We start from the raw sequence: 20,624 nt of genomic DNA, 5'->3' as shown, positions 1-20,624 counted from the left end.
CCGGCAGTAATTCTGCCATGGTAATTCTGCCAGTTGTGGACAGTGATTGGTGGAAAAGTGGCAGATTCCCTTCCAGCTTTTTGCTAAAGGTAAATCCTCCACTTCACTGCCAAACTCATAGCACGCTGGTGCGGTAATGCAGTGGTAGTGGAATTACAGCCGCATTGCCGTCATTTTTCCCCACATCAATGTACTTGTAATGAGGCCATAAGTGCCACCAGACTGAGTAAGGCATACCATTATTATAATTTATATCAGAGCTGCAGAAGGTTAAAAAGCCACCTCTGCCTGCAGGTGACCTTTGTACCTGCTTTGTGCCACTGCAGAGCTGGGGCTGTAGATGTCAGTAGACTAGTTACAGCAAAGAGACATGTGCATGCTATTATTTTGGCATGGAGCCTTTATGAAAAGGGGGTCTGATTTGAGGCCTGTTATTTCAGAAACAATAATTACTTGTATCATTATATTATAAATACATCATTAAAACATATAAAATGCTCACCAGATGACAATCCGTCACATGCGCCCTATTGTTTTTGGTTTCTTTCAAATAGAATTGTATGAGTTTTTTTAAGACAGACTGCAGCTGTATCATAGATAGGGAAAGACTTTGAGGTTGGGTATTTTTATATTGTGACATAGAACACAAATATTTTGATGGATTCACGTTAGGATGTGCAGGTGAACTATTCTGAAGTGCCCCAAGTCTGAGACTCAAGTGGCCGGGTCACTCCATAGACTGGACAAAATGTTTCTCATACAAATATTGCATATTGCCATATTTAACATCTCGATGTTATCTATTTAATGCTAATTATTTACACATAGTTTTACTTGTCCTAATATGTAACGTCTTTTGGGGGATTAGAAGATGCTCATATGTATTTCAGGCAGAGAAGGGTTTTCTCTTAACTATGTCCGTGGTTTAAATTTGGCTTGCTGTTGCTGTGAAAGAAATTGATAGACAAGGCACTTAGATGCTTCAAGGGGTACATCTGTTTAGTGCAGTGACTTAGCCGTGGTGGGGTTTTTAAAACACTACCACTGTGTTGAGTATTTCTTGTTTGCTACCGGCCATTACAGCGTCGTCATTATTGTATTGTGGTATTGTGAAAACATTCGTACAGAAAAAGGCAGGACCGTGGAGATAGTAGCTGTCAGCCATTGCAGGTGGGGGTGGGGTGGAGGGACTTTATTGTATACACAGTGTGCTTGCTTGGTCCTTGAAAGTGCACACTCTAGGCCCTTTTGCCACTACACAGCTCGAGACGTGAGGCGCACTTCACGAGAGGTGCAACCCATCTCCTGTTACCATGCATTCTTCTGCACCAGAGCATCTTGTAGGGACCCACTACACCCCCCAACCCCCCCTCACCCCTTCGGAATGACACTATGAACAAAGGGTTGCACAATGCAGCAACTCGGGTACTGTAGAATACACATTTTACAAATAATTTCATATTTTGGAAGCCAGTGTTGCTTTCAAAGGTTTTGTGAGCTTTCTTTGTTTCACCAGAAGAGAATACGACCCCAACTTATCTCCTGTAAGTGGGGCTTAACGCTACCTAATAGCAATAGTGTTTCATTCTCACTTTAGCTCTTTGATGAGTCTTATTTCCCCAAGGGGTGAGTCTGGAGCGGTGTTTATGGGTGCATGCGTGTGTGTATGTGCCGTGGCGTCTTATGCAACATGGTTGTGTTTAGATATGCGTTTCATTCCCATGCATCTTGTCTGGAAATGTTATATTAATGCAGGCCTTATTTCGGCATTGTTGGTGTCTCCCTGCAACCTCCAAACACACACACATTCATCTTGGACTTTCACTTCTTTTCATCTTTGTGTTTTATTTGAATTCTTCCCTACACATTCAGATGTTGCTACCCAAGAACATGTCATGTTTTTAAGGGAGTTTCGATGATTTTTTGTTTTTATCTATTTCATATAGACTTGTACTTCCCCAACTGCCCATGTATCTTTTGGACATAATTTCAGTGTTGCTATATCATGTTACGTTTCGTTATGTCCAATTTGCAATGTAACAGAACTGGAGGTGGCACGAAGCCCTCCATACACACCCACATAAATAAATAATACATGTTAGTGGTACTCAGTTTGGGAAAAATAGACCACATTTAAGCAGGTAAGCAGACTCCACAACCACCCTGAACACAAGATTCCTCAGCTGCCCTCTATAAACAGGACAAGGTAATCACAACCCGTGTTAATAAGGGTCTCTGCTGCATCTGGGTCTGATGGCAGATTGGTAGAACTGAAGCAGTTTGTTAATCTCGATGTGATAGAGGAGTTGCGCGGCTACTGCTTTCTCAAGTAAGGGAAGATGGGTGATGGGGCGGTAGTTGCTGAGGTCGCCGGGGTCCATTATTCCTTTCTTGAGGAGAGGGAGGATTTGTCCAGTCTTGTGGGTCGAAGAGAATGTGCCTTGAGTTCGGGAGCTGTTGATTTTCAGGAAAGGGAGGAGTGCTTCAATCGGAAGGGTCTTGAGTAAGGAGGAGGAGGGATGTTGTCCACGTAGGAATGGTAGGGTAGCAGTAAGGTCTTCCATTGTAAGAGCCTTGTCCAAGTAGTTGTGGTTTTTCGAGATGGGATTTGTAGTGTCCTGTCAGTTGTTGAGTTGGTTACTATGTTGGTGGATCATGCTGATCTTGTTGATGAAGGAGTTGAAGCTGGTGTATTTTTCAATGGATTGAGGTACAGGCGGAATGGGCAGTGGGTTGATGCAGTGCTTGATGTCTTTGAAGAGGGCTCTACTTTCATTGTTGTCCTTGCCTATGGTGGTTTGGTAGTAGTTGGCCTTGGCAGCAATGATCAGTCGTCTGCATGTAGCACAGAGTTCCTTGAGCAGGGTGAGGTTGGATGCACTGCATGATGTTTGCCAGGTGTTTCTTGTTTTCTGATGGTTTGTTTGCTGAACTTGAGTTCTTGGTGTACCAGAGTCCAGCCCATTGCCAGCCACCGTCTTTGGGCTGTGCTCAGCCTGACTCACCAGACTACAATGTAGTTGGGTTCACCTCAAGGGCTTTTTAATATGTTTTCTTAAACCCATGAACAAGGCAGAGATAATTGCTGGAATCTACAAGTTTTGGTCTGAATTACTTACATTTACTTACATTTACAGCAGGACAAGCTCCTACCAGTGCTCTTTGAAAAGAATGTGGCATCAGTAAATACATCATGTTTGTGTATATGTTCTATTTATGTTTTACTTTCCCACAGTGTTGATGAAAGAAGAGATATATGTTATCCTGGGGCATTTTCACTTTGGACATTGTTTCTTGGGATGCGCAGATGGCAACACAGGCTGCCTGGTCCATTGAAATGTTTCTGTGCATGTGGGGCTGCGAAAGCCTGTACATTCCAGGCACCTCTGCAGTACAGAGGGCCCTCGACTGATGACCTGAATACTACTGCACAGGTAGCAAGTGGGGGGGCTTAAGGTATACTCTCAGTTCGGCACTCAGTCAGGTGTGAATGGGTGGGGGTCAAGCAGAGTGAACGTAGCGCAGCATCAGGTCAACAGCACATTTGAAGAAGGTGGTGTTGCAGTGATGGGGGTTCATCAACAAGTTCACATTGTTTGTGTGTGTGGAATGGGATATCTTTCCAACACTATTTATTACCTCAGTATGCATCCAGGGACATTTCTCTAATGATATATCTGTAATACCGGCGGGTTACCGAGAAACCCACCTTACCATTACCGGCACCCGATATTATGGGTGCCGGCAACAGGGATAAGTTCCCATTCCATGGAGTGGCAGAGGACTCGATGGAATGGGCTTGATGCAATCACCAGCACTGGTAGTACCTGTGCCGGTGATTGAGGCCATTCTTTGCCAGTAGGGGTCAGGCCTGCCGGTAGTTCACTTCCCCCACTGGAAAACTCGGAGTGTGCCGGTCCGGTAAAAATGCCGGATCCAGTATTACTGGAATTATTTCTGGCATTTTTGCGGAACCAGCACACTCATAATGAGGCCATTTATCTCTTGGGCCGGGAGGATAGCTCAGAGGCAACACATTTATCTTGGAAGCAAGACATCACATAGCAACATCGGTTCCAATCCTGGGCTCATGCGTAGAAACTGGTCCGCGGTATTAAGCGCGCTATAATGGAACAATTATTATAAAAACAAACAGTAATACAAATCGCGCGTTGCAACATGTGCTTTATCATCTCAAGTATTTATGCTCAAAATTGCTTATTTTTTGTCCCATCGACAGTACAGTAAAGGCTTTACAATATACTGTATCCCGAAAAAACAAGAAACTGAAAAATAAGAGATTGTAATGATTGATTGATTGTAGGTTATTTATAATGTACCCGTACACAAGTGTTTCAAAGTGCAACCAGGCAGGGAAGGGGAAAACAAGGGAGAAGAAGACAAACAATCTTACTAGGACTAGTATCATTTAGATCGTGCAAGTGCGAAGACAAGAGGTGCAGGGGAGGAGTAGGGGGAGAAGTGCACCCAGTCGAACAGTGCCCCGGGTTAAGTGCAGGAAGGCAGGGCCTCCAAGGGGAATATACCCAGGAAGTGCAAGGAAGGCCACGTGTCAGTGCAGAAGGGCCGAAGGCAAGTATTAGGTACTGATCAGGGGGCGCAGGTGTCCTATATAACTCAGAGGAGCACTAGGCAGCCAGTTAACGTAACAGCAGGAGGAAGCGAGGGATAGCAGAGGGAAGGCAGAGAGAAAAGGAAGGTGGAGAAAGGTTAGCAGGGGAGAGGCAGAGAGAAGGAAGACGAGAAAAGGAAGGCCTTGAGGAGCTTCTGGAACTTGAGGAAGTCCAGCTCAAGCAGAGAGTGGAAGGGAGGCCATTCCAGAGGGAAGCACCTGCATAGGAAAGAGATCTACCACCCAGTCTCTGCTTGGTGAAGCAACTCACCCGTAGAGAATTGTAAGTAGACGGGCAGAGGGCTCTGGAAGGAAGGTACTTGGGAAGAGGCCATTGTGGACAATGCAGAGGGTTTTGAACTTGATCTGTGTAGCCAACAGGAGCCAGTGTAGGGATTTCATAGCTAGAGAGATGCGGTCCCTGGGTTTGAGGCCAAGGATAAGGCTTGCGGTCCTGTTTTGGATGACTTGCAGAGGGCGTAGGGTAGAGTTTGGTAGATTGAGAAAGAGGCTCTTGCAATAGTCAAGCCTTGGGAGAACCAGGGCTCTGGAGTCAGTGAGCTTCTGGGGGAAGGTGAGAAAAAGTAGAATACCTCTGTGTAGGTGCAGTTGGAAATGGGACTTTTTTGAGACGTCCATGATTTGTGGAGAGAAGGAGAGAGTGGAGTCAAAGATGACCCTGAGGTTTTTTGCCTCACAAGATGGTGAGGGCGCAAGGCCAAGAGAGGCTGACCAGAGTGAAAGGGGAAAAGTGGGAGCAGGAGTCCCATTGAAAAGGATCTCTGTCTTTCTGGCAGAGATCATTAGAGGCGCACCATGCCTGAATAGCGGAAAGACAGTGAGGGATGAGCGAGGAGGAAGAGGATGCAGAGGGTAGCCAGAAAGGGAGCTGCGTGTCATCCGCATAACACTAAAAGTTAGAGGAAAAGGTTGAGATCAGTCGGGCCAAGAGAGCCAGATAGGCATTGAAGAACCAGGGTGAGAGGATAGATCCTTGGGGAACACCACATGTAGAGAGTGTGATGGAGGAGAGGAAGGACCCAAGTTTCACCTGGCAAGGTAGGTCCAAGAGGAAAGAGATTAGCCTCGCCAGAGCCTGATCTGTGATGCCCATGGTATCTCTGGGATGGGTGATCATGATGTATGTGGTTCACTGTGTCAAAGGGAGAAGAAAGGTCATGGAGAATGAGGACAGAGGGAGAGTTATTGTCCAGGTTAGAAAGCAAGTCTTCGCAGGTGTTCAGGATACGCGTTTCCATGCCTCTGGCTGCTCTGAAGCCAGACTGATGGTCATGGAGACAACCAACAGATTCAGTGTGGAGGGTTAGTTGGGAGATAGCCAATTTCTCCAGGAGTTTTCCCAGGAAAGGAGTAATAGAAATTGGGTGATAGTTTGCCGCGATGGAGGGGTCGGCAGAAGGCTTTTTGAACAGGAGGTGGACGAGGGAGTGCTTGAGAGGAGAGGGGAAAACTCCAATGGTGAAGGAATGGTTGCAGAGATTGGCCAAGGCTAGAGCGAGAGAGTCAATGTTGTCCTTAATGGTTCTGGAGTGGCAGAGACCCACCTGTATGGGTGAGACTTTCTGAGACCAGACTTGTCTGGAACCCTCATCAGGTGTTACAGGCAAGAGGGAGGAGAGAAGGAGGGGAGAAAGGGTGACCAAGGAGGGCCTGGGAGAGGTAGAAGGGTGGGGGGAGGGGAGCAGATGAGAGTGAGGACAGGATGTCCTTAGTACTAGTGGTGAAATGAGAAGCCAGGGCCGAGCGAAGGGCCTGGGTGGGTGTGGTAAAGGCAGATACTGCAGTAGAATTGGCCATCTCCTTGCAGATTTTTAAAAGTTCAGACGTGGTGTTAGATGCCGCAGAGATGCGGGCTTGAATGTGGACTCTTTTATTAGAGAGGATAGCGAGGCTATATTGCCTTTGAAGTAGGTCGCAGGCCATTTTGTCAAAAGTTGAACCTGAAGCTCCCCATTTCCGTTCAGCTGCTCTGCACTTGCATTTCAGTGCTGCCCGGTCAAAGTCATACCAAGAATTGCACTTTCTGGCAGGCTTCAGGCGTATCCTCATGATAGGGACAAGGATGTCAAGAGTGTTAGCGATGGAAAGGTGAAAGTTGGAAAGGGATGTGTCAGGATGTGTAGGTGGAGGCAAAGGCTGCCACTGACACTCTCTTCATGGGTCGGATGACCGTGAATGAGGGTGGCAGTGCTGGGTGGGCCGTTGCCAGGGGAACAGGAAGCTTCAAGTCAGAAGAGAGAAGACATTGATCAGTCCAGGAGAGAGCGGTAGTGAGAGGGTTAGAGAGAGGGATGTCAGAGGAGATGAGTGCATCCAAGGTGGAAATGAAAAATGAAAAAAAGATGGGTGATGGGTAAAACTAGAGAATCCCTGATGCACACAGGCACAAAGCTATCAAAACCATATTTGGTTGATGTGTCCAAATACTGCACACAAAGTCACAATATTAAGAACATTATTTCCAAGAATTCAGACATCCTAAAACAAGTGATCAGTTCCCGACACCGCCAGTGTTTGCATTCAAAAGAAGCAGCAACACTGATTAGTCCTAAGATTTGACAGACCGTCATGATTCTATGAATGGCCTAGAGGCAAGCATTATGCAATCTCTTTTCATATTTATTTTTACAGCAGAAAGAAAGTAGCCATGTATAGTAAACAACATTGCTGCTCCTAGTATCAATAATCCATGCTCCTCCCCTTTCCTTCTCCAATCAATGTCCAGTTTTCAGGCTGAGGTGCTCTGAAGCCAAGTGACCCTCCTCTTTTCTGCTGATGACACCAACACCACTACAGTAGAACACACATGACTAAGCCAAAATGACAAAGAACTTGATTAACCTTGATGTTCTTGTCCATGTGTTCTAGTAAAACGCTTGCCCTTCCTGATCCCTGAATATGAACGAACGAGCTGTTAGGCAAAAAGCGAGTTTTGGGAAGGATAATACTCACCTGTGTACCATTAACAGAATCAGGACTGTCTGTCGAATCCTTGCACTAATCAGTATTCTAAGGCATTGCACAGAGGCTCCTATTATGCACATTTTAAAGCCGTGATAAAACAGCTGCTGAAGCGTGCACAGTAGATAAAAATCTTTGGATGCCATGATGCCCTTAACAGAATGGGCCCCAAAGAACTAAGTATTGACCCCGGCTACCCCTTTCACCCATCTTACCAAAGTTGGGGAGGAAACTGGAGATACTGGCTTTCGAAAGAGAGGAAACAAAAGCCCTTGAGGATACCACCTGTATGCTGCTCATAACACATCACACACTGCACCACATATAATTGTGAAGTGTTTGAAAAAGCTGGAAACGTATTTACTTGTGATGCAGCGTTAGTGCGATGATGTAAATGAAAAAAGACACACCAGAAGCAGTAAACACTTGACCTTTAATGTCCAGGGCGCGAATATCTGCCACCCGCCGAAATACAATTAAACACATTAGTACCAAATTCACGTCTCAAAGACAGGAATAGTGGCGAACCCCATGCCTTGCTATGCATTCTCCATTTAGCAATCGGCAAATCACAAGATGCTCTACCACGAGAAACCCTTACACCAGATCATAATGGGTTGAAATGGCAGAACGATAAAGAGTGTATGGTAGGAGCAAGTCTTAGCCCGTTCAGTGAAAAAAGTCACCACAGTTACTACTGGGGCGTGACAGGGATCAACATCCCCTCAATACCACTAATTCACCCAAGCGGCCCATGCTGATTTATAGAATCGCAGGGTGCTGGAGGCCCAGCACTGTGTGACAAGAGCTCCAGCTGGGTCAAAAATGCAGAGTGGGGCCCAATGATCCCTGAGATCGTTCAGCTGGTCAGATATAAGGACTCCTTCAAAACAAACAAATATCTCTCTCAGTCGGGACAGTGGGAGGCATAGGATTTAACGTAGGGATATCCAATAAGTGTAATTATGCATGATGCCATCCCTGTGTGGGCTATAATGGAGCAAGCAACCATAACCACTTTTATGCCAAAGATAGCACCTGAGTCAGGACTCTGGGAATCAGGGCAAATGGGGTAAAACTGTACATAATTCCCCCAAACATGTCTGAAGAAATGCATCCATTCGAGAGATTCCGGGTCTGGCTCCATCTGAAAAAATCCATCAGTTGAGTGTTGCTCCAGGATGCAAAGAGATTGATCCAAAACAGATACATGAATCTCAATAAATCAAGGAATATGCTGGCAACTTCTGCCAGTCCGCTAGATCCAGTCAGTATTGAGCGCACCAATCCGCAATCACATTGAACACTCCTGCCCATACCTTCAATTGACAGGACAGACAGAGGTCCCAAAAGATTATTGCTCGATCTGAGAGTTCCTTGGACTTTGTGCCCCCAAGTCTGCTGATGTAACGAACAGCTGACAGGCTGCCTATCTGCAGTGATGATACAGCGCCACTTCTATTTTGTGAAACCTCACACTACAAAGCATCCTGCAAGTATCCCATAACAATTGATCTGCTTGTTTGACTCATAGCACGACAACCAACTTCCAGTGGAAACGCCACCACAGCGAAAATATCAACCGGGTGAGGGTTTCATCTGATAACAGGACTTGGGTGGTACTAAAAAAATGGCCGCTGCCATTCCAGGCCTCCATGTTCTGCACGCTTCTGGACACAGCTGTACCCCGGTGGAATTATCTGAGTTTCCCTGAAGTTTTTGATTATTTAATCTCTGCAGAAAACTGACTGTAGTGATGGGGATCTGGAAATATTACTTGAATGGATGCTGCTAGTAGGCCCACAATTCTGGAAATTTGCCACAAAGACATGCAGTGTGCCCTTAATGCACGCTTTAAATCTTGCTTGATGCTGCACATCCTTGCCCTGGGGAAATGGAAGGTTGAGGGAACATAGTACACCATAAATCCGAGAATCTGAAATTTGTGGACTGGACCAGTTTCGGACTTGTCCCATTTGATGGGAAAACCCAAGGCTATCAACAGATCGAATGTCAGGTGAAGATGCTGCCTGAGCAAGTCCAGAGAAGGGGTCATTAGCAATCTTATTCTCTGAGATGTAAGTAACCCACCACTGAGCGTAACAACTAAGAAAAACACAAGGGGGCTGAAGACAGGCCAAAAGGCAGGGAGAAGAACGAAAACAGTTGCCAGTTCTACCAGAAACAAAGATATTCCCTGTGTTCAGGCGCAATGGGAATAGTGAGGTAAGCATCTTTGAGGTCCAGGCGGGCTAACCAATTGCCAGGCTTCAACACATCTCCCAACAATGCCGTTGTCCCCATCTTGAAATGATGATAAGGGACAAAGCAAGTGAGTGACCAGAGTTTGAAAACCGGCCAAAACGAGCGGTCCTTCTTCCAAACCATGAATATATTGTTGATCAAATCGACTGGACTCGGGACGCAGTCTTCTATTGTTTTTTTCTCAAAAGATAACCAGTTTCCATGTTCACTGCTCTGTTTTGTTCCCGATCACATCTGAGGGATGGAGAAACAAAAATCTGGTGGGGTTCCTTCAGAAATTCTATATGATACCCCCTGACTGTATCCAACACTCGGCGATCTTTTGATACCTCTACACAATTCGTGAAGACATTTTATACTCCTCCTCCCACAGTAATGTGAGCCAATGTAATTGAGTGAATACTTACAATTGAGTAAAATGTGTCTGGCATCTGGCCTACTGCCTTCCCCCCGCTGATCCCTCTGGGGAATAAATGTGCCTCTGCCTCTCGTCTGTTGATGAAACCATTGAGCATTATGGAAGGTTTGTTTGCTGGGTCTGTAATTGCCTTGCATAATGCCGTAGTTCTGGCCAGCTGAGCAACCCCTAAAATGGCCAGCCCGAGAGAAAACCCTGGGGCTGAAACAACTTTCTGAGGGACATTTGAATCCTATCCATTTTTACCTGAAGAAATGACTCCTTTCCCCAGGCCTTATTCCCTTTCTAAGGCACAAGTCAAAGTTCCAGGTTGTAATGTCAAGAAGCAGTAAAGTTCTCCATTCAAGCTCAAAAGATAAAGTTCTAGTTCAAACATCAACATTCCTTATTGTCCATAGTTCCTCCCTCACTATTGGGTTCCTGGATGTCTCCCTTGTCCAGGTATCTTATTCCTTGGTTTTCCAGAACCACAGAGAATAGCTCCCTTTCCCTGACTTCAATACTTCAACGTAAAGGATTGCTGGCTTTGCATTAAAAAGTTAATTATTTCTTCTCTCCAGGTGGAATGACTCCCTTCCCCTGGATCACTGATTTGATTCTTTTTGAAACTGAATCACCAGGAGAATTAGTCCCTACTCCTGGTGTCTAACTCTCAGTGCCTTTCTCCGCACAGTCAGGGGGGATGACTCTCTTCCCCTGGACTCTCTCTTCAGTTGGTTTCACGATTTCACAATGCAAGGGGAATATCTCCCTTCCCCTGATCTTCCTTGACGTTGTTCTCACATTCTCTTGGCTTACTTTCACAGTTCACAACACCAGGGGGGATGACTCCCTACCCCGGGCCTTCCTTGGCTTTGTTCTCCCACTCTCTTGGCTTTTACTTTCACAGTTCACAACACCAGCGGGAATGTCTCCCTTCCCCGGGCCTTTCTCAAGCACTTTATTGCAGCTCAAATGACCAGGGGGAATTTCTCCCTTCCCCTGGATTTTCTCAAGCTTTTTTATCACAGTTCATACCAGGGGGAATGTGTCCCTTCCTCTGGACTTTCTCAAGCTCTTTATCACAGTCCACAACACCAGGGGGAATGACTTCCTTCCCTGGCCTTTCTTTATTTTTTGCTCTGGCAGACCTTGTTCATTACCCTGCTACGACGAAGATGGTTTGCAAAAGATCCTTTCATTGACTATGATGACACTTCTTCCTTTTTGGGTGTGGGTACCAGAATCGTGTTTGTATTTCTTTCCCGTTTGGTTTTGACCAACTTGAATACCTCTCTTGCCAAGAATTGTTTATTTAATTGTTGGCATGTATATAATGGCCAAACCCTGCGGTATCACGGCGATTATTACATTGCAGAGGTCTGTTTACATACATATATTGTTAATCATGCTTGAAAAGCCATGTTTTTACACGTCTTTTTGAAAACATGGTATGATTGCTCATTTCTGCTGTTCATTGGGAGGGTATTCCAGAGAGTGGGTGCAGTGACTTTTCTCAAGCTTTTTTATCACAGTTCTACAAAGCTACAGCCACCTGCCCTTTTGTTTCTGAATCAGGGGTGACCAGTGAAATGCTTGTGTTTGATCTGAGGGTTCTAGCTCTGTGTTTTTGAGTAAGTGAGTCTTTGAGGTAGGAGGGTACTACTTGTGTCATCTGGGGTGCTGCTCTTTCCTTTATCTGCACTGGGCAGGGTATGCTCAGCTGAAACACCACCACCCCCCTCTTCTCCATCTAGTGTAGCAAAATATTCTGTGTCAGTTACTCCTGTCAGTGTTAGTGTGGGATCGATGCACAGTATCGATTGGCACTAAATGTTATCATCGTCGGTAGCAACCAGTGTTACCATGTCTTTTCTCACTACTACTTCCTCCGTGTATAGCAGTGTGTGTGCCTGGTGTAATAATGGAGGGGCACCGTGGTCTGAACAGGAATTCATTTGATAGTCAAAAGACCTTCCCTTGTATCTGTGAGAAACCATAAGTTGTCTCACCCACTAGTCCCCAGAGAGCTGTCATCCAGGTGGCCAGGACACGGCCATCGCTTTTGGATCCAGATGCTGGGGGTGGACCAGTGCGGGAGGATCACAAGGGTGAGGGGTCTTCGGGGAGTGGGAGTGGGACACTGCATGGTGAGACACAGTATCCCCTTCCCTGTAATAACATTGCCCCATCCTATCAGGTAGGATATTTAGGAACTCACCTTCCGCCCCTTTTACAACATGAACACTTTCTCACAGACAGCCAGGTATGAGAGAAAACCGACTTACACCTGAGCCATACACCTGATGTGTCCCAATACAATGCTCAGGCAATTACTGACCATCACACACACCTGACTTAAATTACACTTCCCCACATGGATAAAAGGCAGAGCACAAGATCACACTTTGAGCGTGGCAAAGCACACGAGGGAACAGCAGTTCCAAGATGGCAGCTTTACAAGAGGAGAAAGACGGCGAAATAGAAGGGGATTGCAAGGAAAGAAGTTCCCTTGGCCTTTTTGACAAGAAACCATTACGTTCTCAAAGAATCAAGAAAAGAAAGCATAAGACCAGGAAACCAGGCTGAGGAATCCTGCATGGTGTGTTGGAGGTACCCAGGGCCCTCCTGTGTCGATAATCAAGGTGGGGAGAATCACCAGCTGCTGTGGCACTGTCCTTGGCTCCAACAACAAAGTAGTGTCAGTGAAATCAACAGAGCCGGTGAGTTGGGGAGAATGATACAAGACCGGTCTTTGTTTAAGCCAATGTTGCAAGCTGCAACATTGTATGGCGAGCGCTGGAGCGAACATTGTATGAAATGCATGTGATAGCCAACACAAGGACATTTGAACTGTAGATTAGTGAGTGAACATTGAAACCAAGATACGATAACTTTGACGCAGTGGTCCGGCACCGTGTGTGTGCTCAATTGAAGGTGTATGTAAGGTATCCAGCTGAGAGTTGACAAAAGTGTAAGAGTAGCAAAGGATTGTGAATCGAAGTGATCCTGCGACGGGTCAAGCAAAATCCAGCGCATAATCGAAAGTGTTCGATGTTGATACAGTAAAGATTTGTGTTACAATATATAAATTGGTCCGGGCCCGACCACGGGAGACTGATTGGAGATTTTGTGTTAAAGCGGGTCTGAGCCCGGCGCAGGGGGATCCGGGGTGAACTGTGAATAACCCAAAACATTGGATATGTGAAAATCCAGAGAAAATTGTGTTAAAGTGGGTTTGAGCCCAGTGGAGGGGGATCCGAGGTGAAAAGTAAATTACCTAGAAAATTGTGTATATGTAAAATACAAAAAGAAAAGGAACTTGATCGTTTGTTGCACCAGGCCCTCTGAAAGAAGAGACTTTGAATGGCAAAGAGACTGTGACACAGAAGGCCTTGATGTTGAAGTTTTGAACTGCACCATCATGATAGAGAAGCCATAGACTCAGCTAATCTCGAGTGTGCCACCTTGTCCTGTTCTGAAAACGTGGGGAAGGGAAGCCAACAGCTTGAATATCCTGACATCATTTTCTGAACACTTTTCTTTTGCATAACATTGTTTCCCACACTATTTATATTTAGAGGTAAGGATTTGCAATAGGTTTATTAGAATAGGCCCTTTTATTTTGACAAGACACCACTAGGACTGTGTTATTATTATTTGATGGCAGTAGCTTGCCCCCATCTTTCGATTTAGGATTAGATAGGCATTTTTCAAACCCAATTGAAGTTCAATAAACACCCTTGAATTGTGGTCACTTTTGTCTGTCTTATTGTTGATTTCATGCCTTCCTTACAAATTCCTGGGATCCATCCTAGCAGTACCTGTACCCCATACAGGAACATCTGTATGTGTTAAGGTATCCTTCTCAATGTGCTATGTACGTAGTATGCTTGTATTAACACTGACACCCTGGCTGGGTACATCTCAGGTGTGGTGCTCACCATCCCTTTCTCCTAGAAAGGAATCATGGCTTTTAATTTGCATAACAAATCTCTCCCCAATATTTTAATCAGTGTGTCTTTAGAGTACAATAATGGTGCTACTATATGCTGTGTCCCTATTGTCAATGGTAAATCTTTTATCAGAGGAACCTCTTGGATGCTCCCCGAAAAGCCTTGCTTGTCCAATTTCTTGTTGGATTATTGGAATCCTCTTTCCTTTATACAGGACATAGTAGCTCCTATATCTATTAGAAAGGAAAAGTCCCTCTGTCATATTTTATCTGCTACCTCAGGCTCCTCTTTGTGGTCTTCAGTTACTGCTAGGACAGGACACACTTGTACTTCCTATGGGAACCCCTGTTGGGAGAGTGTATTGCTCAAAAATGTAAATGGATTCTCTCCCACCACTGCCACTCCTATGTAATGAGGCACCTCATTCTGCCCCAATATTGTCACCTTCTCTGGTGCAAATGTCTGTGCTGGTACCTGGAGTACGCTCACTGTACCATGTGCTTCTGCTCCACCTAGGGTTGGTCCTTGTCTCTGTGTAGCCACAACCTGTGTCTGCATAGGCTGCACAACCTGTGTCTGCATTGGTTTCACTTGCATCTGTTGCATGCAGCACCATTTGTGCCTGCTGCAGTTGTACGTACCTCTGTGTATACTGCTGCTGTGGCTGCATACTTCCTGCTGTCCTGTTAGTGGCAAAGTGATCAAAATTCCCGATAGGCGAAACACTGTCCTCCATACAGGGGCCTCAGCCCCCTATATCTAAATCCCCTTCCCCTTGGGTATTATCCTCTGCCCATCTGACATTGTCCCATGTACGTGCTTAATACCCCTGCATGTGCAAATCAAGGCGGTTGTGTGTTTATGAAACCAGGCTGCTGCTGTATCTGCTGCATCCCACACTGTGGGTTATACAGTACTTGTGTGTATCCCCCTTGTGGCACTGCTGCTGTCACTGGAAGCCCTCTCTGTTGGGTGGGTGGAAGGCTGACTGGTCCTGTGAGCATTGGCCCAGCCATGCTTGTTTTGGCACTTTTTTCTGCACACGTTTGTTTTCTGCTTTTATCGCATTGTCTGCTACCTCCTTGTCTTTTTCCTGTTTAATTTTACATTAATGTACAATAGTCGCTTGCATCTCAGGCCATCCTTTTGTTCAATTCCAACCACCTTTTCTAGGGAAGCTTGTATGTATGTGGGAAGCCCCCCCTCACTATGATGTGATAGAATAGGGGAATTTTATCGTCCCAAGATAATTATTTCTTTTGGATCCACACTTCTTGAATCGATCGTATGTACTCTGCAGGATCCTCATCTGGCTTCATTTTTCATGCTACTATTGATGCCATATCTGATGGGTCTGGAAACAGTTGTCTCAGAGCCTTCCATACGTGTGCTTAGTAATTATTAAAGGTGCCTCGTCATGTATGTTAGAGCGTAAATTCAACCCTGCATATTCCGATTGCTGCCAAATCTTGTCACTCCTTTCCCCCACCAATACTGCCAATAAGCTCTTAATGTCCCCTATGGCCAATGGGATCCCTTCTGTCTCCTTCTCAAATACGTATATCCACTTGCTGCCCCCTGCCATTAGTGAAGGTAAACTGTACACCAGATTATCCTTATCCATTGTCTGCAAGGGCACATAATGCACTTCCTCTTTTGCCTTCTGCAGAAGGGGCAACTGTGTCGGTGCTTGGTGCCTAGCCTACCATAGTGGTCTTTTTACTACTGCCATCCTTGCCTTCCTGCTTCAAGGCCTATTTCCCCAGTCTCCTGTGTGCTTTCTTCTTCATCCCCCTTTTTTCTCCTCCTCTCTCTCCTCCTCTCTCTACTCACACTCTGTAAATCGCATGTGTCGAATCCGTCCTCCCTGCTCTCACTGTTGCTGCTATCCTCCTAGTCTGATGCAGTATGATCACCCTCTGGCATATCTAGTTCATCTTCTTCCATGTCCTGTCTCCAATCATCAATTTTAAATTGTATGCTTCCTGCTGTCCATCCCTGCTTGTCTTCCCTCTTTACCTACTCCTTCCCCTTTGTCTCTATCCCTCTCCCCATTACCTTTTCTGCTTCTCTAAACATTGAATCAAGTTGCTCTTGTGTGTTTTTCTTAATGTCTGCTAAGTATTTATTTTTCCCTTTCTCTTCCTTATCCCCTGGATGGGGTTCTAATTCTGCCTTGTTTTTCTTTGTTTTCTCCCTGTCTGGGTATGCTCACTTGGGTTTGGTGTATCCTGCAGCTGGTTTTTATAATGGATATAATGCATATGCGAGGGGTGGCTCGCTGGCTTCTCTTCCCCCCTCTTCCTTCTTACAATATACTTTCTCTTTTTAAGTTTTGCGCCTTTGTATGTTGCTGACAAATATGAGTAAATACTGTCTATTATGTCCTTCTGAATTGTTCCCTCCACAAGCCATTCCGGATAACACTTCCCACTATGTCCCTTGCCCACTGAAAATGGAATTTTGATATGTTTTGCGTTATTGGGGCCATTCTTTACACATGTGACTGAGGAGTAAATCCATAAGATAAGATGTAATTATTGCGCCCTTTTCCTAACTTTTTAGAGTACTCTTTTGACCCCCTTTTATTCTTTGCCCTATATCTCAAAATCCTTTTGTGCCTCACATATTCACACTTGCTCACTCACTCTTATACTTACCCTTTCACTCGTCCACTCTATTTCATTCACACTGGCCTTCGACTCAGGCTGCGCCCTTTCACACACTCACACACAATGGCCCTCTCCACAGGACTGCCTTGTTAGTTCAGTTAGTACACCAATGTCCCTCTCCGCAGGCCCACCACCTTAACAATTATGCTCTATGTTAGTGTGCCTGGGGTTCGGTTGCTCCTCCATTCGTTCAACCGTGCCCCTTGCACGTTCTACACAGCTCATTCAATATTTACACGTTAGTTTGGCTATGGCCCTTCTGCCACTTCCACAGGCACAATAAACTGAACAGCACGCTAACTACACTTTGCTACAATGAACTACTAACGTTTTGACAAGACATCCATGCATATGCCTTTTCTCTTTTTCTTCGCAGTCTTCAATACTCTTTACCCCGTAAAAAATAACAAATGATGCAACTATACCAATTGCCTGCACTACACGCAATGCTTGTCTAACAAGGGTTGCCACTTTACTATGCTACCCTCTGCTTTAGCACAGATGTGCCACCATCCAGTCACTACCTGTCGGGTAAGTGGACCTAAAATCTACAACTACAATGGCTAATCGCCCTCCACCTCTTGAGGGTGCATCCTGTACACCATAAAAATAATCCCTCTCTCCCTGCACATTCATGCATGGGTACACTCATGTATTCTTTTTTGGAGATTCTCGAGTCTTCCCGAGCCCAGAGTCTTCCTTTAAAGGCCAGTGCCCCTTCCGAGAGCAGGGAGCATTTGGACCAGGCAGACCTTTGTGAACTCAGCATATCCTGGGCCACCACAGTATTGCGCTCTTAAGACTCGTCTGCACGCTGTACCGCACTCCTCCGGGAGTATGGCTGAAATCCCCACGTCTAGTCAGGAAAGGTGAATCCTCAAACGGGTCACCACAAAAGGAACTGAGTGTTGCCTCAGAACTCACCAGTAAAAGTTTCAACAAAAGTTGTCTTAAAAAGGAGTGTATGCCAGGCAAGAAGTAACACAATTTATTCTGGGCTCAGTTACAGCTGGGTAAGCGAAATTCAAACAGAATGTGGAACAGAACTACATGAAAAGCGCTGGCCCAAAAATGAAAACTTTTATAATTTTACAAAATAATTAGCATCAAAACACATTGCAACATTAGGTCAATCCCCCAAATGAGGCTAACTGGCAGAGCTATGCAATTCCACTATAGCGTGACATACATTATGCAGAAATGATTGGGTCCTGCAAATCTTACCACACCACCCTGGGCTCCTGCTGTGACCTCACAGTTCAACCCACTGTTCCCACATCATGGTGCCAAAACAATGAGACATTTGAGATGCCCAGGGGATCTTTATTTATCTGCCGCTGGACATTTCCACCTGTTTCTCATGAGAACACAAATGATAATGACACTACAAGAGCCTTGAGCTGTTAACACGTTATGGACTTACTTTTGCAACCTAGAAACTCTTCGAACAACGCCCCAGGCTGAAATGTGCTAAGGGGCAATTTGAACCCACCATAGGACATTTTGAAACCATCAATAGGTCAGTTTCCAGAACTAATATACTGAATTATAAAATGGTTGTACCTTTGCTGGCTTCCCCCAGCATCCATTAGCTTCTCATCCTGACCTCAAATGTATTGAGAGCGCTGTTCATTTCTTTCCTCGAGGTCCTGGCAACGTGTAGTTTGCAATGTGCTCATAGTAACATAAACTGCTAACTCACCTGGTTGAATAAGCCTTCCCACCTTGTAGGGTACACAATATATCATTAAGAAAAGGAAAGCTATAAATGTAAATCACATTCAAGAAACAAGGTAGTGTTGTTCCACCTTCAAAATTCTAAAACACAAATTTAATATCACAGATCAATTTTATTAAACATTTATGCACAAGATTACCTGGTTCCTTGAATGTGATTTACATGCATAGCTTTCATTTTCTTAATAATAGTTTGCAATGTGTTGCCAGCTTCTACCACTGCTAGGCAAATCAACAAAATGCAAATGTAATTCTATTGAAAGCGAGCACCCAGACCTGTTTGCTTGGATCTAATGTTAAGTCCCACATACTCATCTGCAATTCAAGCCTTATTACCTGTAGGTCATTTATTTAGAACACCATTAATAGGGGCCTTCTCTAGCCAAATGCATAAACCTATGCAGCCTTCAATAAAGCCCCCTCCCATTTTATTGGGCTACTCCCGTAGCTGATCAGTTCACGCCTTTTTACTGCACTGAACTTGCATTTCCACTACACAAACGTAGACACCAGCTACTCACAAACCTAACATATTAACGAATCCTAAGTAAACAAAAAAACACGAGAGCCATCATGTAACAATAAGTTCAAAATCAGCATTTTATGAAAATTCTAAAAGAAAAACTCAATACTGGAATAGAAGTGTTATCTCGCACCAATCCATTGTCCTCCACCGCTAAGAGCGCCACATATAATGCAAATAAATCCACAATGGCAAAATAACACTGGGAAGATGTATTCTGAGATTAATATGAAATGACACAAAATGTAAGAAAACATAGTTGGGCAGGATTTAAACAGTAAGTAACAGGGAACAAACAAATATCAAAACAAACAACACATTAAAATGAAACAAGGTGCAGACACCAACACAACAATTTGGCACTTAGGAACACTTTTCCCATTACCCTGACCCTCAGACGTGGGTGGGTGAGGGGTCTTAAATGGAGACTCACCAGTGCCTTAAGTGGCACTACAAATCAAACCGGGGTTCATCGAGTGGGCGTGGCCTAACAATGGGGTTCTTGATGGCCCGTTAGGCCACGCCCCATTGACGAGCCCCTGCTCAATGGGCTACTGGCACCCCTGCCAGGCAGTCTTTTGTAGAGATTAGCACCCTCTCCCCTTTGGGGGAGAGGGTGCTGATCTCTGCATTTATTTTGTATAGGCTTGCCTGGCAGGGGACAGTGCCTCGCCTATTCAGCCTTAATGGTGGTGCTGCCCCTCGCCAGCTGGGGAGGGGCAGCGTCACCATTAAGGCTGAAAGGGTGAGGCCGCTGGAAGCAGAGGCCTTTTTCCTAAAAACTGAAACTCCCGCGAATCCGCGGGAGCTTCAGTATTTAGAAAGCAAGGCCTCTGCTTCCAGCGGCCTCACGTTTTCTCCATAATGGTGGCGCCGGACCACGTGCATCACTTGATTAAAGGGATGTCTCGCAGGTGCGGTGCCGCCATTATGGCTGAAAGGCATTTTTTTCTGAAGCCTGAATCTCTCGCACACAAGCGAGAGCTTCTGGCTGTAAAAAAAAATGCCTTTTCGTGTAGTGGGGAGATTACCAGGGGAGATCTAACAGGGGAGATTAGAGGGCCCCGGCAGGGCCCCGCCTGAAAGCAAAATTTCGGAGCCTGCCGGGGCCCAGTCCCGGCAGGCCCCGGGACACTTAAAGTGCTGAGACTCACTATTACCAAATATGGAATCATACCCACTGCCATTGTCACAATATTACATCAATTGATAACCATTGAAACATTTTTTTAAGGGAACACGTGATCCACACTGATCAGGAAGACAGAAACAAGAGTAACAGTGTGAAAAGAAAGAGATGAAGACGAGCCCAGTGCACGCCTAGAAAAATGTATAACTGAATCATTTGAACTGCAAATAGATTTCCAAATATTAGTGGGTACAACCTTAAAAAATAGAGAAAAGATGAGCCGCAGCCTCTGATTTTGGAATTTCTGAGAGATGAACAGGCAGTAGCAGT

Source organism: Ambystoma mexicanum, chromosome 7q (genome assembly GCF_040938575.1).
Source record: "Ambystoma mexicanum isolate Mex_15411 chromosome 7q, UKY_AmexF1_1, whole genome shotgun sequence".
Classification (NCBI taxonomy): domain Eukaryota; kingdom Metazoa; phylum Chordata; class Amphibia; order Caudata; family Ambystomatidae; genus Ambystoma; species Ambystoma mexicanum.
This window is presented reverse-complemented; position numbering follows the sequence as displayed.